This window comes from Halichoerus grypus, chromosome 1 (genome assembly GCF_964656455.1).
Source record: "Halichoerus grypus chromosome 1, mHalGry1.hap1.1, whole genome shotgun sequence".
Classification (NCBI taxonomy): Eukaryota; Metazoa; Chordata; class Mammalia; order Carnivora; family Phocidae; genus Halichoerus; species Halichoerus grypus.
Window position 1 is genome coordinate 134,742,198 of NC_135712.1, and position 23,836 is coordinate 134,766,033.

The following is a 23,836-nucleotide window of genomic DNA, read 5'->3' on the forward strand; positions in this document are numbered from 1 at the left end:
TATGACCTCTGAAACACTAGGGTGCTTTGAGTAATTATCGGGAAAGACCTCTAGAGGTAGGGTTACTACCTCATAAGGCAAAAGGCTTTAGCTTTTTCAAAACAAAATGATCTTTGCAACATATGATCTTGATAGCACTGGAAAGTGAGCTGATAACCTATTTCAAAAGCTGCAGCCCCGACCACTTCCAGATTAAAACTGGAAGGTTAACAATAGCCTGTTTGGGGCCTATGTGTCCATATAAAGAAGACAAGTACTGGGCACTGTCAGCATTTACACACGAGTATGATTTCAGCCATGCCAGGGTAAAATTATAATCCTAATGAACCAGTGAATTTTTATAATGAACAGATATTCAGAGTGAGAGAACTGGGAGAATCAGTCTCTCAAATCTCAAAGTTTCCTTTCCATTATCTCCTAAATCTATTACATTCAGGTTTCTTATATATTTATATTTAGTACTTTTTGTTGAGTCCATAATTACTACAACTCACAGAGTGAAGTCTTCAGCAGTTCACACATAATACCTTCCTTTTCAATAAATTAGAAAGTTTGCTCCTCAGGAACCACTCAGATTTACTTTGTTCATTTATCTACATGAATAATGCACTTCATAATTAGTTCAATAAGAAATTTAAGGCCTTTTGAAAAATATACATAATTAAATTTAATAGATGTGGATGAAGAACACAGAAAAAAAATGTATCTAAGAGAGAAGATATTGGAAAATACGGAAAGTTAAATTATATAAAATTTGCTAGAAATAAGGTAAAATTTGGAACATAAGCCTTCTAACAACTAGGGCAAAAACAGAGCCATAACAGACAGATGATTCAAAGTGATCATCAGATAAAGCCAAATAAATTGCCAACATAATCTAAAGCATGACAGTGCTAAAATTAGAAATATGTTTCTTCCATGTGGCCTAGCAATATAGGGACAGTGCCCTTAAAAAATATATTTTCTATAAAGAGAACAATAGGTTTTATAAGGCTATTTCTAGTAGCCTCTTCATAGAAACCATATAAAATGCTAAAGCTAATAATAATAATATTGATTGTTACTATGTACCATAATTGTTAGGTCATTTATCCATCATAACCACCCTATGTAATAGGCAAAATTATTACCCTCTTTTAACAGATCAGGGAAGAGGCTTAGGAAAGTTACATACATTGTCCAAGATAAATTACCCATCAGTGGCATAAACAGGATTCCAAACTGACAACTCTAAAATCAGGCTCTAAGAATCTAGGCCTTATGAATTCCCACTGGTTAGGTCCAATGTCATTATATCTCAGCATTTAGAAACAGAAAAGTCCAGCAATATAGAGCTCATGGAATTATCTTAAATCATTACAATCAGAAGTATGCTTTTGATATCATGAGATTTTCACTCTAAAGATTAAATAGGAACTTAGTAAATCACTCATAAGCCATCTTTGGAGCAATATAACTTCTTAATGTTCCCTCTTAAGATAAGCAGGTTGCAGAATGGGTTCCTTGTAACTGAGTTAATTTGCTATGTGGGAATGTTAGCTATGAGCCAACTTCATTATGGGGGATGGTTATACAAATATTGATTTTGAAATTAAGAAAATGCTTACTCTTTGGCTTCAGAAGGAAGAGATTAGGCACAGGCATCTTGTCCAACCAAAATTGGTATTAAACAATTAATTAACAGGGAAAATAGGAAAGGCGTCTGAATTCCCACGAATTTATCCCATTATATATATTTTTTTACAAACACTTGATATTTTCTCAATTAAAAAATAGGTTCAAATTGAGTATTTTAGATATTTACTTTTAAATAACCTTAATGGCCATAAACCTCTAATTGATCAACATTGCTGTTAAATTACCACTGGCTGTTATTAATAAATAAAAGTATTTACACAAGAGAATGAAGTTATTGCCAGTACTAGAAGAAATTAGGAAAAAATATTCACTTTTCTAAATTGCAGCAGTTAGCTGGCAAAGGTAACGTTCTCTTTAATCTAATACAATGATAATAGTCACTCTGAGGTTAAGGTTTTTTTTTTTTTTTTAAGAATTTCATGAGGCACAATTTCTTAACATCTGAACCAGGTACTCTACTGCCCTCTCATGGATATTATATAAGTAGCATGAAGAATAAATACATCACCTTAAGAAGCATCAACAAAACGAAATTTGTTTAAATAAAGCCTGTGGTAATTATACTACCATAAAATTTAAAGAACAGCATTGTTTTCTTTATGAAGACTATTAGACGCAGACACTTTCCACAACTGTTAAGTAAAATAAATGCAGTACACTTTATTTTTGGTATTATGAACTTTGGCATTAGTAATGTCCTTTTTACTTCTAAAATCCTGATTCTAAAGTATGCTATTATTTCCCTGAGTTTGGTAATCTCAGATAACTTGCAGAGAGCAAATGACTTTAACTTGTTAATCCTTCCAAATGATTAAGTGTTTTGCCATAACTGAGAAAGTCCTTCATGAAGCAGGGGCTAAGGAATCTTAGGAAATTCCAATAGAAGTAAAAATACAAGCATGGTGCTCAGAGTAAGAGGTTGTGGTTATGAGGGTGGAGGGAAGGAATGAATGGAGGATCGCTGTGTACAGCTGTATGGTCGTAGACTATACATCACCAAAGGGTGTTGCATACATAAGTTTTTTTTTAAATGGTAGCACACATTTAAATTATACTAGTGGGAATTCTAGTACATTGAATTAAGAAATTAAACTTGTTTTTCCAATGAAATCACTGAGATTAAAAAAAAATCATTGGAACTGGTGTGAAAGTGCAGCCCACACCCTGTAAAGACAAGAGAGAACAGACAGGTATAGTATCTCTAAAGCATAATATCTTTGACTTGATTTAGCACACCCTCAGCTAACAGTAACAATTCCAGGTTTAGAGTTTCATAGGCCTTAGGAACATGATAGAAACACTGTTTTAACACTATTTCTTGGTTCATTTCAAACATAGAGTTACAAGCATTCCACATGTGCTTTCTAGTATAACTTTTTTTACTTAAAAGTTCTTAGAAACAGTTACAAATCTTACAACATTATCAACCAAACTGAAAATGCTTTCAGTTGTTTAACATGTAATATGATCCAAGACACAGGAAACTGCATTGTTTCTTTAGTGATGATCTAATTCTAAAAAGACAGAACTTTAATTATCTTGTATACCAAAGCATCAGGTCCAGATTAACCGTTCTAGGGAAGCTACAGAGCCCACCAGTGAGACGTCCGTGTGGGGTTGCCAAGAATGCCACCTGCCAGCTGAACTTTGCCACGGGCTCTGCCTTCAGAAGGGATTTACTTGGAACTTAATATATGATAAATACCTAGTCAGCGACTCAACATGGATTAAGAATATAAGCCAACATCTTCATTGCTGTAAAACTAAGTCAAAAGAAATATTAAACAAACATAAAAAGAAGACATCAATCTAGGTCAAATTTTAACAAATGTACTCTAAAATCTTATTTCCTTGGCATATGAACTGGAACTCATTCTAGAGTAATTTACTTCCATTTTGATCTGAAAACATGTTTCGTTTAAAATTATTATTATTTTTATCATTTTGATGACGATTATTATTAAGTAGGCTCCATGCCCAGTGCGGAGCCAACATGGGACTTGAACCTACAACCATGAGATCAAGACCTGAGCCGAGATCAAGAGTCAGACGCTAAGCCACTGAGCCACCCAGGCCCCCCTCATTAAAGAAACTATTTTGAGGGGCGAGTATGCTTATATATGTGCATGCTCACATGATTTTTTATTAATAATTTTTATCACTTTTATTGTTCTTTGTTTCTTTAAATGGTTTCGCTTCCACAGTACTCTCCTCAACTACTACATTTTTAGAGTTGTTGCTCACCTCTAAGCTACTGTCTCTCCGGTAAGCTTCTGATCATTTGCCCTGCTTCTATGCACTTCTGATAGCCGCTTCAGTGACCAAACAGGTCTGGATTCTGGGGCCTCTCAGGGAGTGTGGACTGAAAAATAGGCTCTATCATCAATCCAGTGGATTTGCTATCACAAAATTAGTTAGGGTCTCTTTGATATATTGTTTTGGGAGGTGTCTGATGAGCCTCTATTAGTGAATATTTATTCAGCACCTACTACATACCAGACACTGATGCCAATTAAAAAAAAAAAAAAGTAAAGGGATTTTGTGTAATTGGGAAAGGCATAGCGCTTGCGTCTGTTAGGGCTGCCGTGACAAATTACCACAGACTGTGTGGCTTAAACAAGAGAAATGTATTTCTCACAGTTCTGGAGGCTGGAAGTCCAAGATCAAAGTATTAAAGGTTTGGTTTCTCTTGCAAAAGCTCCCTTTGGCTTACAGATGGCCACCTTCTTGCCTTGTCCTCACGTGGCCTTTTCTGTGTTTGCCACATCTCTGGTATCTCTTCCTCTTCTTACAAAGGCACCAGTCATGTTAGATTAGTGCCCTACCCCAATGACCTTATTTAACCTTAATTACCTCTTTGAAGGCCCTATCTCAAATACACTCACACTGGGGGTTAGGGCTTCAACATATGAATTTGGTGGAGGGCACAGCATCACACATAAATGTTCCAGCTTTAAATTAAAGCCACCCAAGGCTGAATTCCATCTCTACTTTTTACTAGCTATGTGATATTGCACAAATCATTTAAGGGAAAACTAAGCTGTCTTAATTTCTTTTTCTATATTTTTAAAATAATAACATAATCTAGGTCATATACTACTGTTTATCTCACTTAAAACACATTACAACCCTATGAGGTAGTTCCTTAAAAAGGAAGTTTAAAATTGCTTTCTTATTCACTTGTTATATTCCTAGGACATTATGTTTGACTTGAAACAAATAGGTTCTTAAAAAAATATTTGTTACAAAATGCATACAATATTAGAAGCAGTGACTTTTAAAGGTAGAAGGGAGTTTAGAGACTATCCATTTTTCTATCTGTAAACTAAAATAAATCACTAAGCTTATGCTTTCTTTCTGACTGGGCCATATTCAATATCTGGAAGCCCACCAAAAATAACACATAGAAATGCAAAGTTGCTTTATATCAAAATCATTTTCACTTAAAGAGACCCTGATTAAGCCACTGGTTGTTGCCACTGTGAAGTATCTGTTTCTTTAAGACAGCATGTTTTCGTTTTATCAACTTCTTCATTAACATCAAACCCTAAGCACAGGAAATTCAACCTCCTTCTTTCACCTGCTCCTGAACACTCACTGTCTCAGTGATCTGTAAATAATTGACCAGGCAAGCACTGAAGCACAAAGGCAAATAGATCAATACTCCTCCTGCAAGCGCTTACAGCGTGGAGAGAAATCCTGCTTCCCTTCATTTCCTACCACAGAGGACCTCATACATGAATCAATTCACAGTCTGCAGCTCCCAGATTTAATTCAGCATGCATAATCAGCAACAATTGCTGAAGTCTTTGATTAAACTTTTAAATTGCCTCCTAATACGATGCAAATGGAAAAAGGTATTGATTAAAGAATCTTAAAATGGTAACCTGTTCAAATGAGAAAGGAAAATGCTCTGAATTGGTGAGCTTGTGTGACAGGATGAAGAGTGTGAAAAATGCACTAAGGATTTCCAATGCACGGATGCAAAACAAGCAGTAAAAATACCTACTGGTTGTCATGTTCATAAACTTAAAAAAACTTAGAGAAAATTGTTGAATGGTGTGGCCTTTATTTATAATGAAAAATGAGACAGAAAACCTGCAGAAACATAATCCCTAAAGACCCAAAAATGATTTGATTTTTACCCTAGGAAATTCTTTGTTTTTGTTTTTTTTTTACTATAATGGGATTCTGGATTTTAGAGTAACTTGGTTGTACAAGTCATTTCTTAATAGTATTCTCTCAAATAAATTCATAACAATTTTATCAAGTGGATTCTCTTCCTGTATGAATAATTTTTCCATTCACTACAAATTACACTAATCACACTATAAATATTAAGCATACAATATATGTCAAGGTCCTTTCTACTTATTGGAGATACAGCTAAATGAAACTGACAGAACTCTGCCTTCATGGAGCTTAGTTTCAAGTGGGGAAGAGAGAAAATAAATAGAATTTTTTTTATTATGTTTTGGGTTTTTTATTATTATGTTATGTTAATCACCATACATTATATCATTGGTTTTTGATGTAGTGTTCCATGATTCATTGTTTGCGTATAACACCCAGTGCTCCATGCAGAACGTGCCCTCTTTAATACCCATCACCAGGCTAACCCAGCCCCCCATCCCCCTCCCCTCTAGAACCCTCAGTTTGTTTCTCAGAGTCCATAGTCTCTCACGGTTCATCTCCCCCTCTGATTTCCCCCCCTTCATTCTTCCCTTCCTGCTATCTTTTTTTTTTTTTTAACATATATTGTATTATTTGTTTCAGAGGTACAGATCTGTGATTCAACAGTCTTGCACACTTCACAGCGCTCACCATAGCACATACCCTCCCCAATGTCTATCACCCAGCCACCCCACCCCTCCCACCCCCCACCACTCCAGCAACCTTGTTTGTTTCCTGAGATTAAGAATTCCTCATATCAGTGAGGTCATATGATACATGTCTTTCTCTGATTGACTTATTTTGCTCAGCATAATACCCTCCAGTTCCATCCATGTCGTTGCAAATGGCAAGATTTCATTCCTTTTTTAAAAGCACAATATATGGTTGGTTAAATGATGATAATTTCCATAAAGAGAAGGAGAAAAGCAAGTATATCTATCCACATATATATATGGAGGGGTCATGATTTGGATGTAGAAAGTTCCAAGAAAGGTCTACTGAGATGATGACATTTCAGTACAGAGCTAAATTGGTAAGAAAATGAGTCATGCAGGGGCGCCTGGGTGGCTCAGTTGGTTAAGCGACTGCCTTCGGCTCAGGTCATGATCCTGGAATCCCGGGATCGAGTCCCGCATCAGGCTCCCTGCCCAGCAGGGAGTCTGCTTCTCCCTCTGACCCTCCCCCTCTCATGCTCTCTCTATCTCATTCTCTCTCTCAAATAAATAAATAAAATATTAAAAAAAAAAAAAAAAGAAAATGAGTCATGCAATTTTCTAAGTAAAAATGCTTTAAACAAAGGCAGCAACAAATGCAAAAGTCCTGGGGTGACATCAAGCTTAGTTTGCATCAGAGAAAGAGCTAGCAGGCTGGTATGGCTGGCATGCAATAAGCAAAGGGGAAAGGAGCAAGAAATGAAGAAAGAAAGGTAATAGGGGGTTATATAAGACTTTGAAAGCCACTATAAAGATTTTGCTTTTATTCCAAATGCAATGGAATGCCACTGGAGCATTTTAAGCAGAGGAGGAACATAATCTAACTTCTGTTTGACAGGAACACTTTGGCTGATGTATTGAGGATAGATTGTTTGAGTTATTAGAAAAGGATGGGATAAGATGGGATGGGGTGAAATGAGACAGAATAGGGTATAATAGAACAGAACAGAATACTAACTTGTCAAGAAAGTGAGAAGAGGAGATCTTAAAAGGGAGGATCAGGAGCTCAGTTCTTTACCAGTCACATTTGAGAAATTTATTTATTACATATTTACAAAGGCCTTAAGTAGCAATTGGTTACATGGGTCTCAAGGCTATATGACATCAGGGAAGAGATCTAGGCCAGAAATACCAATTCCATTGGGAATTCCCAATTAAAGTGGAAATCACCAATGTTTAGAGAGCACTTAAACTATGATATTGAATGGAATCACCAAGGAAATAAAATAGAATAAAGAAGACTTCCAAAGACTAAGCCATGGGACACCCCAACATTTAGAGGTCAAGGAGGTGAGGAACTAGCAAACAGAGAAGGTGTGGTAAGGAAGTAGGAGAAAAAACGGTAGTTTAGAGGCCTAGTGAAGACAATCTTTCAATAACACGGCAGTGATCTCTTTCTAATAAGTCACTTAAGATAATGACTGAGCGTTGATCTTGGAATTTATCAGCATGAAATCATTGGTGACCTGAAATAGAACAATTTGAGTAAATAGGTGAAGGAAGCAATGCCTGTTTGGAGTAGATTCAGGAAGAAATTGGAGAGAACTATAATAAATGATTCTCTCAAGGAGTTTTCTATGAAGGGAAAGAGATAAGTGGGGTTGAGGGAAAATAAAGCAAGGAGAGTAATTTTAAGATGAAAGAATATAGGATGTTTGACGAAATACCCAGCAGAGAATGAAAAATTGATGTGTCAGGAGAGAATAGGGAGAGATGCTGCAGGACTGACTGGACTAGAAAAGAGGACAGGATCTTGGCCATTGCCAGGAAAATGGGTGATCATCCACAGTGAGGAGTGAAGGCACACTGTGTAGGAGCATAGATGGAGGGAGGTAAGAAGATGCCACAGAGGGAGCTTCTGGAAGCTCTTTGCTAAATGCGTCTATTTTCGGGCGCCTGGGTGGCTCAGTTGGTTAAGCAACTGCCTTCGGCTCAGGTTATGATCCTGGAGTCCCGGGATCGAGTTCCGCATCGGACTCCCTGCCCAGCGGGGAGTCTGCTTCTCCCTCTGATCCTCCCCCTCTCATGCTCTCTGTCTCCCATTCTCTCTCTCAGATAAATAAATAAAAAATCTTAAAAAAATAAATAAATAAATAAATGCGTCTATTTTCATAGTGAAATAAGAAGCAAATTCATCAGCCAAGAATAAAATGGGAAGAAGGCTGTGAAGGTTTGAGGAGTGAGGGAAAGGATAAAACGAGTCATCTAGTGGATTAGGAGAAAAATAACCGGGGAAGTATTGTGCAATTACCCAGCAGCCTTGAGAGCCCACTGGAAGTCAGTGATCATGGAAACAAGTCAGCATGAATGTGTGTGTGGGTTCATGTGTATGTGTGTGTTCACCTGCATGTGTGCAGATCTGAAGTAGAGAGTTGCATGATTTAATCAAAGTTGATATTTTGTTCACCAAATAAGAAAGGAGGAAAGAATTTTAGGGTATATGTAAGGGAGTGATTATAATGGTAAAATGTGTAACTTGAGCTAAGTAAGGAGAAAACTAAGAAGATAAAGATAAATTTCAGTGAATAGATGGTGAGACCAATACAATGGATTGCTTAACACATATTATTTCAACACATACCTCACTATATTGTATATACGTTTTGTAAAAACACTTCTGTAGATGAACTGTAGCAGAAACATTACTGAATAGTAATTATAATTAATGGTCTTTAATTTATTAATATTGCAGGAACTTATTGCCTAATGATTTGGTGCCTAGGAAATATGAATACTTTAGAAACTTAATAATTTACCCATGTCTTTAATAGTAACTTATCAAAAAGCCACTAAAAGTATATTTACAATAAATTAGTAATAATTTCTTCCTGTTCTGAAATTCCAGAAAATGTACCTGTATAAAATGTTAAAGATATTTCAACATTTAAGGAAGAGATTAACTAATGCAAGTTATTCACTGAAAACTCTGTTAACTTAAGAAAATATAATACAATAGATTCAGACTAAATATTGTGAAGTTGCCTTAAAATGTTCCTTTTTAAAATGAAATTATTGGACTAGAAAATCTCTATAGTCCTTCCAAAAACTAAAATTCTAGATCTTTATGAAATCTCTTAAATGTTTTATTAGCTAGAAGTGCAGTTAATTTATCTCTTTTAATAAAACAGTGGTTATTTTTATATTATTGTCTTTAAATACCCTCAAAATTCCCTTTCTATCCTTTCCTGGCAGAGATAACAAAGGATTTGGATTCTTAAATAAAATATTTTTTGACTTTGGGAAATACTTCATATCTTCAAGATCCTTTTTTCTTCATCCCCACAAATAAAGTTTGCTTAATACCCTACTCAATAGCATGAAGACTCTAAGGTTTAAAAAGCAATTCAGATGGACTATGGAACAGAGTACTGAATATGAACTCTTTATGTGGGGTGTGCATGAGGAGAGGGGGGTGAAAGGGAAAGGAGGAGAGAAAAAAAGGCTATATAGATAAACAATCAAAAAACTGCTCTTTTATTTTATACTATACTAGAGCACAGTACAATGGCCACATTAAATTAATAAAAATGATTAAGAAATTTGTTACAGATCACATTTCTGGTTTGAGGCAAGATTAAAAAAAAAAAAACAAACACATTCTACGTATTCCTCCTGCTAAGTACAACTGTAAACCCTGGACAAATACATAAAGCAACCACCAGACAATTGAAAGATGGAGAAAAGAAGGACGGCTGGAAAGAGACCAGAACTCAAGAAATGATCCTTCTAACCCTCCCCACCCTACACCAACACAGTAGAAACAGCACGCTTCCCTTCTCCATGGACACCACAGTTACAGAGGAGGGGAGAAGTCTGGTAGATCATCCTCAACATGAACTAAGTAAATGACAGTAAAGAGCAGCATATCTCCTCCTCTTAACTATAGAGTGAAGGGAGAATTGTGCGAGATAATATTGCTGATGAAAGGAATTTTTTAAGCTATGTACGAACTTCTGAGCAGATCCATGAGTGGCTCACATAAGAAAGTGAAAAGAATGTTCAGTAATCTACAGGAAGGCAGGGAAGGGGAAAGACAGAAAGAAAAATCAGAAAGAACAAACAGAAAACACATAATCAAATGACAGATATAATGATATCAATAATGTCATCAAATGTAAATAGTTGTACGAACTGATTAAAAAACAACTCAACTAGATACAATCTACAAGAAATACCCTTCAAATATAGTAATATAGATGGGTTAAAATGATCAATGGATAAAGAAAATGTGATACATGCACATATCTCAATAAAGCTGGAAAAAGAAAAAAAAAGTAAAAGCATAGGAAAAGAGGTTACATATAAGCACTGATCAAAGAAAGCTGGAGGGCTATATTAATATTTAGACAAAGAATTCAGAACAAATAAAATCACCAAGAGTCAAATCACCAGGAAAATCTAATAATGCTAAAGTGTATGCATCCAACAATAGAGCTTCAAAATATATAAAAGCAAAAATGACAGAAGTGAAAGTTGTTAGGGGCTTCAAAACCCTTCTTTTGGTAATCATTAAAGCTATGAGACAGAAAATGAGCAAGTATAGAAAAGATCTCAATGCCACCATTAACCCACAAAATCTAACTGACAATTAAAGAACATGCCACTGAACAACAGCAGAATACACATTGTCTTCAAGTACACATGGAACATTCATCAACAAAGCACACATATTCATTCATGAAACCAACCTCAACAAATTGAGAATAATTAAAAATCATATAAAGTATATTCCCTGTTCATAAGGAAATCATATTAAAAGTCTTAAACAGAATGAAAACAAGAAAATTTCCAAACATTTGGGTAGTCACTCTTCCAACTCCTAATCAACATCATACTGCAAATCTTAGCCAGGTGCAATAAAGCAAGCAAAACAAACAAAAGGGATATAGACTCAATAAGTAGAAATAAAACTTGCCTATTTGCAGATGACCTAATTAGCTATATAGAAATTTTTAAGTTATACACAAGAAAACTGCTATAACTAATAAGAGTTCAGCAAGTTCATCACACACACACACCCATCAATCTTATTTCTGTATACAAACAATGAACAATTGAACACAGAAATTTTACATGCAATTTACAACAATCCTAAAAATTATCATACTTAAGTATAAATCCAATAAAACATATCCAGAATTTGTGTGCTAAAACTAAAAAGACCTAAATAAATGAAGAGACACACTATGTTCATGCAATGGAAGACACAACATAGTAAAGATGTCAAATCTCTCCAAATTTATCTATAGGTTTAACACATTCCTATCAAAACCCTAGCAAGATTTTTGCAGATATAGATAAGCCAAGTCTACCATTTAAAGGAACAGGAACTAAGAAGCTTTAATCACTAAAATAATTTTTGAAAAAGAATAAAATTTCAGCCACCGCATTACACAATACTAAGTCTTACTATAGAGCTACAGTAATTTGGACATTGGAATTGGCAAGAATATACACATAGATCAATAGAACAAAACAGAGAGTCCAGAAGAAGACCCATCACAAGCACATCACTTGATATTTGATAAAGGTGCAAAAACAAATAAGAATGATTAGCTTCTCAACAAATAGTTTGGGGACAATTAGACATCCACGGGCAAAAGAATAATAACGATAACAATAACCTCGACCTAAACCCAATACTTTATACAAAAATTAACTGAAAATGGATCAAAACTATTAATGCAAAATATAGCGCTACAAAACTAATAGAAGAAAAAATAAGAGAAAATCCTTGTGACCTAGAGTTAGCGAAGAGTTCTTAGACATGGCACCAAAAGCACAATCCATAAAAAAAGAAATAATAACATGGACATCATCAAACTTAAAAACTTCTTCAGCGAAACACATTAAGATAGTGTACAGGTAAACCACAGATTGTGAGAAAGTATTTCCAAATGACATATCCAACAAAGGATCTGTTTTCAAAATATATAAAGAACTCTCTAAAATCAATAATAAGGGAAAATAGCTAATTAATAAACGAGTAAAGAGACATTTGACCAAAGAGAATATATGGAGACTGAGCAGATAAAAAGATGTTGAATATCATTTGTTATTTGGGAAATGCAAATGAAAGCACAATGAAAACTTCTATACTATCAGAATGGACAAAATAAAAAAATACTACAGCTTAAATCAAGTGTTGATGAGGATGTGGAGACACCGTATTTCTCATGTGTTGCTAGTTGGAATGTATAATGGTATAGCCACTCTGGAAATCGATGTGGCAGTCAAAACATATATTAACATACAACTCAGCAATTGCACTCCTGGTTTATTTCCTACAGAAATAAAAACTATGTCCACACAACAACCTGTACATAGATTTTCACAGCAACTTTACTTGTAATAGCTGAGTATCTTTCAATTACTAAATGAATAAATAAGCTGCTGGACAGCTATACAATGGAAATCTACTCAACAATAAAAAGAAATGAGTTACTGAAACACACAACTTGAATGGATATCACACTCATGTTGTATGAAAAAAAGACATTTGAAAAGGTTATCTATACTGTATTATGACATTTATAGAACATTCTGAAAATTATAGTGATGGAACAGATCAGTGGTTCGAGAAAGGGAATTAGGGATTAGTGTTACAGGTAGGTTGGGCATTTCTTTGTAGTGATAAAACAGTTCTGCATCCTGCTTGTGGTGGTGGTTATATGAATCTACCCATTCAATAAACTTTCACAGAACTATACAAAGCAAAATGAAAAAAAGGAATAATACATGTAAAAATGGATTCAAACCAAATAAGTCTAGTTTAACCATATTATAGCAACGCTAATTTCCTGGTTTAATAAAGTACTCTGGTTGTAGATGTTATCATCAGGGAAAGCTGGGTAAAAGTGCATAAAAAGTGTACTATTTTTGCAACATCTTATAAGTCTTAAAGTATTTAAAAACAAAAAATTAAAATGCATATAGGAAAAAATCAGGTTGATAAATTTGTAGAAACTCTAAGGTAATATGCAACCTTAGGATGTTGCTTTTTCTAAAATTAATTTCTTGAAGGCCAAGAGAAGGAGAGGGGTGTGCTAGGTTTTGTTAGCTACATTTTTATCAGAGGACAAATGGGACAATATCCCATTTCTTTAATCATTTATATTTTGAGGTTTACAGTAAATAAGGTATGCTAGTTTGGTTTATATTAAATAAGGTATACTGAAGCTTATATAATTGCTGAATGTAAACACAAATTGTACAACAAGGCCACCAGGATTCAAGTCCTGAGCAATTTACAATATAATAAATACTCAGCGATTTAAAGATGTGCTCTCATGCACTTGTAAGCCAAATATTTAGAGAGCAACATATTTAATTATTTAAAAATATAAGAGAGGTTTATTGGACTTCTAAAGAAATTAAAAAACACTTCAGAAGAAAATTAAAAACTTCCTTGAATGCTTTATATAGAAATACGAAGAGTCACCTGTTCTTTGTAGGGTAGTATAATTAACAGACCCAAAACAATATTTCATTATTTTAAAAACCCACTGGCAAGACTAGTTCTCAAAGAATATATTTTCTTTCTCTTGAAATCATCTAATAGAATAAAAAGACCCCCCCAAAAGAATAACTTAAAAATATACATTTTTAAAGTATATGAATTAGTTCCCCACTTACTTTGTTCTAAATCTTGATTTGTTTACAACTTGGGCAAAAACAGAGCAGGAATCCTAGGTACTTTTTTCAATTTGCTGAACTTCCTGAGATTAAGGAGACCAACTCCCAATTATTTGTACCAATGGAGGGAAAGCACTGTCATGTAAAGTACAAAATGCTTAGAACTCAGCCTGGTGAACCGGAGAATTCCAGGGCCTCTCTGATAAGAGTAGCAATAGTTTACTGGTCTGCCATTCACCTTCTAGAGACAAGAATCAAATTAAGAACTGAAAGCACTGCCCCTGGGGGAACAGGAGGAGGACAACATATCCAGGAAAGAAAAGCTACCTGTGTGGAACATGCATTTTGCCCCAACACTTATTATGTGCTAGCTCAGTGAAATTACAGTGGCCCAAGTTGTTACTCACGTCTCAGTTTTATAGTTGAGGAAACTAAGGCATAGAAGTAGTAAATGCCCTGGGGCACCTGGTGGTGCAGGCAGTTAAGCCCCCAACTCTTGGTTTTGGCCCAGGTTGTGATCTCAGGGTTGTGAGATCGAGCCCGGTGACCAGCTCTGCACTCAGCACAGAGTCTGCTTAGGATTCTCTCTCCCTCTGCACCCACTCTCTCTCTCTCAAATAAATAAATAAATCTTAAAAAAAAAAAAAGAAATAGTAAATACCTTGACCAAGGACATACAATTAGCCTAGCCAATTTCAGATCTCTTTATCCCCAAAGCTGGTACTCCTTGCCTTGTGGTATATTATTGCCTCTTAAACATGTATAGCTCAAAAGACATTGAGTGACTGCATTTCAACATTTATCCACAAAACTCATGGTTAAATGACAGTCAATTTTACAGAGAGCTAAAAAGCATCATCAGGTTGACAGCTTATTTGGAGTAACTGAAACATGAGAATACTACAATTCTCACGCACAAGAAGACTTAAGTCTTTTTTTTTTTTTTTGGTTCCAAAGAATTACCTCTTTATTTTTTTTTATTGTTATGTTAATCCCCATCCATTACATCATTAGTTTTTGATGTAGTGTTCCATGATTCATTGTTTGTGCATAACACCCAGTGCTCCATGCAGAACGTGCCCTCCTCAATACCCATCACCAGGCTAACCCATCCTCCCACCCCCTCCCCTCTAGAACCCTCAGTTTGTTTTTCAGAGTGCATCGTCTCTCATGGTTCGTCTACCCCTCCGATTTCCCCCCCTTCATTCTTCCCCTCCTGCTATCTTCTTCTTTTTTTTTTTTCTTAACATATATTGCATTATTTGTTTCAGAGGTACAGATCTGAGATTCAACAGTCTTGCACAATTCACAGTGCTTACCAGAGCACATACCCTCCCCAGTGTCTATCACCCAGTCACCCCATCCCTCCCACCCCACCCCCCACTCCAGCAACCCTCAGTTTGTTTCCTGAGATTAAGAATTCCTCATATCAGTGAGGTCATATGATACATGTCTTTTCTCTGTTTGACTTATTTCGCTCAGCATAATACCCTCCAGTTCCATCCACGAAGAAGACTTAAGTCTTGAAGGAAACTTGGAAAACACCCAAGCCTACCCTAGGAAATGGCTCTATTTTTGGTAAAATGTTTAGCCCACAGTAATATTGTGGGTTTTTTTTTTTTTTGTCATTTGTTTGTTTGGTTTTCATACTATGCTTTTTTTCAGTATGGTTTTTACTCGTCTTTTTTAGTAATTTTTTTAACTAAACAAAATTATGTTTGGTTTATTTTTTTTTTTTTTTTACTAGTTTTGTTTTGTTTTTACTAGTTTTTTATTACAAGTTTATGTGTTTTGTGAATTTTATTCTTTGGGTTTCCTTTCAAATTTAACTGTTTTTTCCTTTGTTTGTTTTTCTCTCCATAGTCATTTTTCTTACAGTCTAAAAATGGCCAAATTTAAATTGGTGATGGAAAACCAAATCAAACCACAAAATGTGGTAGTTATGATGAAATTATGAACAAAATGCATCTATAAATTAATTTAGTTCTGTGTGTGTCCACTTATATGCAGATTTTTTATAAATACAGTACAGTACTGTAAATGTATTTTCTCTTCCTATGATTTTCTTAACATTTTCTTCTTTCTAGCTTACTTTATTGTAATACAGTATATAATACATACACCATACAAAATATATGTCAACTATGTTATCGGTAAGGCTTCATGTCAACAGGAGGCTATTAGTGGTTAAGTTTTGGGGGGAGTCAAAATTTATATGTGAATTTTTAACTGTGCAGGGGGGTCCACGTTCCTAACCCACATGCTGTTCAAGGGTCAACTGTACATATAAACATTTATTTGTTTAAATTCTCATTTATGACATTTGTTTGATTCTGTAGCTATTCTTTTCATCTTTCTCTACTCTGTTCTCCAACCTGAAAAACTTATCAGGCAGGCCATCTCCCTCCATGGGTGTCCTTACTTCCTGGCAGCCTTTAGCCAATGGAGAGCCCCAGCAGGAGACGGGAGCAGGAGAGATGAATGAGGTCAGTGAGGTCAAGGGCATTGTAATGTTTTATTTCCCAGTTCTCTCCCTGGAGGTCACCTGGGCCTAACTTGTCAAGAGGCACAAGTCTCAGAATAGCCTTCTCCACAGGATTTTCCCCACCCTGGGTTCCTAAAAGCTCTCTGCCCTCAACTCTGTCATGAATGGTGGTAGTGATCTTTCACTATTAAATGTTTACTCACTATTATCAGATTTCCCTTCTCACAGTCTGCCAGTTTGAGTGTGTCACTTGCTTTCTCTGGGGTTATGAATGATGACAGTGATAATGAAATTTATAGGGAGAGGAAGAAATTCATTTAATATAGCAGGTGTTTTATGCATTAAGGTTAAAACAAAGACAAATACAAAGTAGAGTTAAAGACGTTTTCATACTCCAAACTTCTATGATCCCCAGAAAGAACAACTGTAGTTTCCCTATGTATGCAACCAGATCTATTTCTATCCACTTGCATACACATACTGGCAGATAATTTGTTTTCTTTGCTGAGCTTAGATCATATGATGCATATTCTTCTGTGACTTGTCTTTAAATATTTCCCTAATGATAGACATTTAGACTTATTAAATTTTCATATTGTTACCCATAATGATGCGATGGACATCCATATATATGATTAGTAAGTTACTTTCTCAAAAAATTCTTATTCAACATCATGCTTTTCTTCATTAAACAATTTCAAGTCATGATTATATATATGTATATACATATGAAATCTGAACTATTACTAGAGAAATTTCTTTGAATATTAGCAACTATGACACACCTTCTTTAATGAGTGAGTGTTACATTTTATTCTTTATATATACATATTTTTTTCCCCTATTCCTCACAACCACCATGGAATACAGCTATCATTGTGTGATCTAATGTTGAAATTATAGAGGCTAAGAAATTTAAAAAGCCCAAACCTTCAGAGCTTGCAAGCAGAACTTTATTTGAATACAAGGCCCCCTGTCTTTAAACCCCTGCTCTTTGAACTACACCATGCTCCCTCTCCTTACTAGACAAGATTCTTCACTTATGAAGGGAACTCAATGTCTAGTAGGGAAGTTGGTCAGGCAAAATACTTTTTCTGAAATATAATTTTAGGCTTCTTTTCTGGCTATGTCCTCTTACTCTATGTAGCATCCCCAGATTTATGTTTAAAGCAAGGGATAGGACACAAAGAACAAATAAATGCAATTTATGGGTTTTGAGTTTCAAAAACTATCCTTGATCATGTGGGGATAAGGGGTCAGAAGAGAAAAATTCAGACATAAAGAACACACTTATAAGAATAAAGATTCAGGCACTCTGCATTTAGACCAGGTACTAATAATGATCCAGAGTGTTAGAGAGCCTAAAAGTGGGGTTTACAGGCTAATGTTTCCCCAACAAGGAGTACTGTGTGTTAGTTCACTGACCATACTGGCCTCTAGGTCCAAGTCAATAGGAAAGCTGGAGGGAGATAAACCTCCAGGTAGTTGGAGATGAGAGAGAAGAGAACAGTTTTTCCCCAATAAAGCAGTAAAATCATCCCAGCTGGGGTAAACCATAGATAGACTTGCTATAGATGTTAGAGCAAAAGAAATCCAGTGCTAGAAACATGTGCCTGAAGAGTCCGGCTATTCAGTGAAGGGAGAATGGAGCAGTGAACTGCAAGACAGATGACCAGGACATGCACACATGACTGAAACAAAGCAAACTGTGGACTACAATGAGCACAGTGAAAAAAGGTGCTTATGGACCCCTGTGAGCATTCAAGGAAAGCATTAATTAGCCTGAGGGAGGATCATCTGGTTTACTAAAAAAGGAGGAAGGATTCAATTTTATTTTTAGGATTTGATCTAACATTTCTAAAATGTTTCATTTAAATAGAATAAACAGTAATATTTGAGAAATAGCTCCAGTTAGAATTATTTTATTTACTATTACTTAAGCATGCTAAAAGTACAAGCAGTCCACAGGAGTTCTCCATTAATATGATTAACTGTTATAAACCAAAAGGCTGTAACAATGGGTTAGACAAAATAATTTTTTTTCTATGTCTTTCCCTGCTGTCTTAAAGCTTGAGACTGAAATAAATCACACTGAGTACCTAAAATAAAATCTACATTGTCCCCATACTACATTATACTATATTGACACTATATTATAATATAATTTGCTTTTTTATGATATAGACTTCTATTGTCTCTCTCTACTTACCAAATTATAAACTCCATGATGGCAAAGATCTTTGCCTGGCAAACAAGAGGTTTTCTATAATATTTGTTAAATGAATGAATAAGCAGATGACAAAATATTTTATGATTACATTTAGATCATGTTGATTCTGACATTCTGGTTTTCCTGACACTTTAAACCTAAAAATTTGTGCAACATTGAAAAAAGTCTTCATAGAATAATTTAGATGAATAAAACACTAGGCTGCAAAGTAGACCAAAATAATATATCTTAATGATAATGTGATAAAATAAAGGAAGAGGACCCATAAGCCAGTATCTAGAATTTCTTATAAATTGTGAAGCAAGCACATTATGTGAAGATTTTTACTTTTCTGGGTTTTTCTGTCTATTTTTGGGAGACTATTTTGTTTTTCACTATTAAAAGGAGATAAAATAGAAAAACAATAGAGAGTGCTTTTCAAACAAGACATTTTTGGTAACTAAAAGCTACATCCTAGCTGTTAGTGAATCTGTATTTCATTTATGGTTAGTGAATTAAAATTATGGTAGTCAATTTTCCTATTGCTATTTTGTAAATGCTTGTGATTAGAAAGTGACCAAACAACTTGGAACAAATATAACAATGTAGCCAAAGTGTTACAATCAAAGTTCAAAGAACTTTAAAAATAAACAGTTGTTATTCTTGCTTACCCAAATCTACTTCCTTCCCTTCTGGTAAGAGAACCTCAATTTTCCTTGCAAAGCCACCAGCCCCTTCTCCATCACTGTGCTGGATTGAATCCAGTTCCAAGAGTGGCATGTGTCCCACAGCTGGCTTATCAGAGCAGGACATATGCTTTCTGGCCAAGGGGACTGAACATAACCCAATCAGTTTAGTGAATGTTACCCTGAGGATTTTACTGTAATAACTAGGAAAGGGATATTTTCTTTTGCTGAACTTAGTGTTGGGAAAATGGAAGCCCTGAGTTGCTGGTAAAGATGGTGTTATCAATAGAGAGGAAAACTCACCCTAAGAAATGGAGACTGGTAAATGGACTGTTTATGGTGATACTGCATGCTTTCTGTCAGGTCTCATTCTAAGAACCTCATGCCTATTAATACAACACTCAAAACAAGATGACATTATTATACACATCACACAGCCAAGAAAATTGGAGTTGAAAGACCTTAAGTAAAGTGTGCAGTATCATAGCTAGTAAATAGCGGAAAGAGGACATACTGACAACAGAGGCTGTGCCCTTAAGTACTGCTGTGCATAAAGCCACATCCCATTCTTTCCACCTTCAACTTTTCATTAAATGAGTTAATATACTCCCCTTTTAAGTCAGTTTTTCTGATATTTGCAATTAAAAGTTCTGAATAATAACAGCACTGTAATTAATGAGAACAGTAACAAGTATGCTGAAATAACATAAAGGTCTACTATATAATTTGGCCCACCAAACAAAAAATTAACATAGAATAGACTACGTGTGTGTAGTATTAGCAAACTAGTATTTACACTATAGCAAACAAACTAGTTAGTCAAGTACTATTTTTAAGATTTTATTTATTTATTTATTTATTTAGAGAGAGTATGAGCAGGGGGAGGGGCAGAGGGAGAGGGAGAGAGAGAATCTCAAGCAGACTCTGTGCCAAACATGGAGCCCGATGCGGGGCTCAATCTCACAACCCTGAAGTCATGACCAGAGCCAAAAGCAAGAGTCAGTTGCTTAAACTGACTGAGTCACCCAGGCACCCCTAATAGTCAAGTACTATTGTTTTTATTATGTTATGTTAATCGCCATACATTACATCATTAGTTTTTTTTTTTTTTTTTTTTTAAAGATTTTATTTATTTATTTGACAGAGAGAGACACAGCGAGAGAGGGAACGCAAGCAGGGGGAGTGGGAGAGGGAGAAGCAGGCTTCCTGCTGAGCATGGAGCCCGATGTGGGGCTTGATCCCAGGACCCTGGGACCATGACCTGAGCCGAAGGCAGACGCTTAACGACTGAGCCACCCAGGCGCCCCTACATCATTAGTTTTTGATGTAGTGTTCCATGATTCATTGTTTGTGGATAACACCCAGTCAAGTACTATTACTAAGAGTCTTGGATGGAATTTTTGAAGAGGTCAGAATGTGATAGATCCTGATATTCATATTATTCCTTTTGGGGGGAATAATGTGAAATTAAAACTAAGGCTACCTATTAGTAGGGTTCTCCTTTATGATAAAAAAAAGTATTCTCCTAAGTGCTAAATATTAAAATATACACTTATGAAAGGACAGCAAGCAATATAATGTTTCCATGTTCAAAAAATTAATTTTCTGGGGCACCTGGGTGGCTCAGTCAGTTAAGTGTCTGCCTTCAGCTCAGGTCATGATCCCAGGGTCCTGGGATCGAGCCCCACATCAGGCTTCCTGCTCAGCTGGGTGTCTGCTTCTCCCTCTCTCTCTGCCTCTCCCCCTTCTCATGCTTGTTCTCTGTGTCTCTCTGTCAAATAAATAAATAAAATATTAAAAAAAAATAATTTTCTTAGCAAAAGTTCAAATTATTTTAAAATCCAAACAATCGGCCAAATCCTGCCTACAAGGTATATAAAACTGAAACTACAACCTGATGGGTATTTTGTTTTCGTTGTTGTTGCTGTTGTTGTTTTTAAAATATGGAACACTTCATGAATTTGAGTGTCTCCCTTGTGCAGGGGCCATGCTAATCTCTGTATGGTTCCAATTTTAGTATATGTGCTGCGTGCTACTGAAGCAAGCACTATTATCTGATGTTTTAAGAGACACATTTAAAATCTATTACAGGCCAAGAATGAAATCTTGCCATTTGCAACAACATAGATAGAGCTAGAAGGTATAACGCTAAGTGAAGTAAGTCAGTCAGAGAAAGACAAATACCATATGGTTTCACTCATATGTGAGATGTAAGAAACAAAACAAACAGAGGAAAAACAGAGAAACAAATAAAAAAAAAACAACAGACTCTTAGCTGCAGAGAACAAAGTGATGATTACCAGAGGGGAATTGTGTGGGGCATGGGTGAGAGAGGTGAAGGGGATTAAGAGTTCATTTATCAGAAGGGAGAGAGGAACCACGAGAGACTATGGACTCTGAGAAACAAACTGAGGGTTCTGGGGTGGGGGGTGGTTTAGCCAGGTGATGGGTATTAAAGAGGGCACATACTGAATGGAGCACTGGGTGTTATACGCAAACAATGAATCATGAAACACTACATCAAAAACTAATGATGTAAGGTATGGTGATTAACATAACATAATAAAAAAAAGTAATGATGTAATGTACAGTGATTAAAAAAGAAGTAGTTTGACCAGAGAGATGGGGATTGAAAAACAGTGTTTCTGAGGCCGACATTGAGTAAATATTGCATTTCTGTGGTAATTGTTTTATGACTGTTTAATATAAAAATGTAGTTTGAATATAGCTTATTCTTATTATTCAATATCACTTTAAGAGTTTCATGAATAGAATTCCAATTGTATAAAATTTGTATAACAACTTTAATATAAAACCAGAGAATTCAAGGAAACTCAACTGAGTTAGAATTTGTGCTTTATAAATTTGTCTTCAGTCATGCACGATGGAGCTATCAAATCCAATTAAGTACAAATTTACCAAACCTAAAACAGCAGAGTCCAGAAAAAGTGAAAAGTCTTTCATTTAAGGATTCTATGTAAATAAGAGGTGTTATTTCTGGTCTGTCATACAACCCTTTTAAATAGTTAACTGTTGAGGTTCCTCAAAAAATTAAAAATAGAGCTACCCTATGACCCAGCAATTGTACTCCTGGGTATTTACCCCAAAGACACAGATGTGGTGAAAAGAAGGGCCATATGCACCCCAATGTTCATAGCACCAATGTCCGCAATAGCCAAACTGTGGAAAGAGCCGAGATGCCCTTCAACAGATGAATGGATAAAGAAGATGTGGTCCATATATATGATGGAATATTACTCAGCCATCAGAAAGGAGAATACCCAACTTTTACATCAACATGGATGGGACTGGAGGAGATTATGCTAAGTGAAATAAGTCAAGCAGAGAAAGTCAATTATCATATGGTTTCACTTATTTGTGGAACATAAGGAATAGCATGGAAGACATTAGGAGAAGGAAGGGAAAAATGAAGGGGGGCGGGAATCGGAGGGAGAGATGAACCATGAGAGACTGTGGACTCTGAGAAACAAACAGGGTTTTAGAGGGGAGAGGGGTGGGGGGATCGGTTAGCCCGGTGATGGGTATTAAGGAGGGCACATACTGCATGGAGCACTGGGTGTTATACAAAAACAATGGATCGTGGATCACCACATCAGAAACTAATGATGTATTTGTATGGTGACTAACAAAATAAAATTTAAAAAATTAAAAAAAAAATAAATAGTTAACTGTTTTGGTTAAAGAACAGAACCATTTACTCAATACCACCCAGCTTCCTCTATTAAAGTGTAGACCATATCTTCCATTATTTCTTGGAAAACCCTCAAAACTAAAGAAGGGGCTGACCACAATTAAACATAGTTTTTTTAAAGATTTTATTTATTTATTTATTTGTTTATTTATTTATTTATTTATCAGAGAGAGAGAGAGAGCACAAGCAAGGGGAGTGGCAGGCAGAGGGAGAAGCAGACTTCCCATTGAGCAAGGAGCCTGATGTGGAACTCGATCCCAGGACCCTGGGATCATGACCTGAGCTGAAGGTAGACACTTAACTGACTGAGCCACCCAGGCATCCCTAAATATAACTTAAAAAAAAAAAAGATTCCCTTTGGTGTCAGCTATGCGGCTACAAACCAAGAATCTATGTATATGAGTCAACAATTAAAACTAAGTTTAGCTTCAGAAAACAAACTCCCCCCAAAAAAGGAGCTGCTTTTGAAAATTACATCTGTAAGGTTTACTAAGCTAAGCTGAAGCATGGACTGTTCCAGATGGTTTTGCAAAGTAAGATCTACATGGTGGTAGTTATACATGGGTTATCTAATGCATCTGTCTG

At 35.6% G+C, this 23,836-nt stretch overlaps 1 protein-coding gene and 1 pseudogene across 2 annotated transcripts in view; both read right to left on the reverse strand.

The window, feature by feature from the left end:
- Positions 1-23,836, reverse strand: part of ZNF385D (zinc finger protein 385D) — an 891,953-nt gene that overhangs the window by 630,033 nt on the left and 238,084 nt on the right. The gene's annotated exons all lie outside the window — the stretch shown is intronic.
- Positions 21,477-21,587, reverse strand: LOC118555707 (U6 spliceosomal RNA; annotated as a pseudogene).